Source organism: Macadamia integrifolia, chromosome 7, assembly GCF_013358625.1.
Source record: "Macadamia integrifolia cultivar HAES 741 chromosome 7, SCU_Mint_v3, whole genome shotgun sequence".
Classification (NCBI taxonomy): Eukaryota; Viridiplantae; Streptophyta; class Magnoliopsida; order Proteales; family Proteaceae; genus Macadamia; species Macadamia integrifolia.
In genome coordinates, this window is record NC_056563.1 from 11,950,969 (window position 1) to 11,951,473 (window position 505).

The window sequence follows — 505 nt, forward strand, 5'->3', positions numbered from 1 at the left end:
AAAAAAAAAAAAAAAGAAAAAAAGAAAAAAAAAAGAAAAAAGAAAAAAGAAAAAAAAAGCATTGCATTATTGTTAGCCTCTATGATTATGCTTATGCAAACCAAGTTACCAGCATGGAAGTTGCCCTCCCACATATGTGAATTACCAACCATGCAGTTGGAAAATAAGTTCCATTGCAAAGAAATTTTGGGAGATTTGCATCAAAGTCACACTGATTAAAAGATATCTATCTCTCTTGCTCTTGTGCAAGACAAGGCTACTACGAGTTCTAAATAAATGAAACCAAAAGGCGCAGAATTGCATGCTTATTAGACCAATTTAAGGTGCTCCAAAAGATGATGTTTTGCATTACAAGTTACTGAAGGATTATGAAATGAAAAAACAAGGGAAAGCTAATCTAGATTGTGTGTAGGCTATAATTTATCACTATAGTATAACAGGGAGCCAAGCATTAATATCTGGGGCGTGGGGGTGGGGGTGGGGGTGGGGGTGGGGGTGGGGCAGG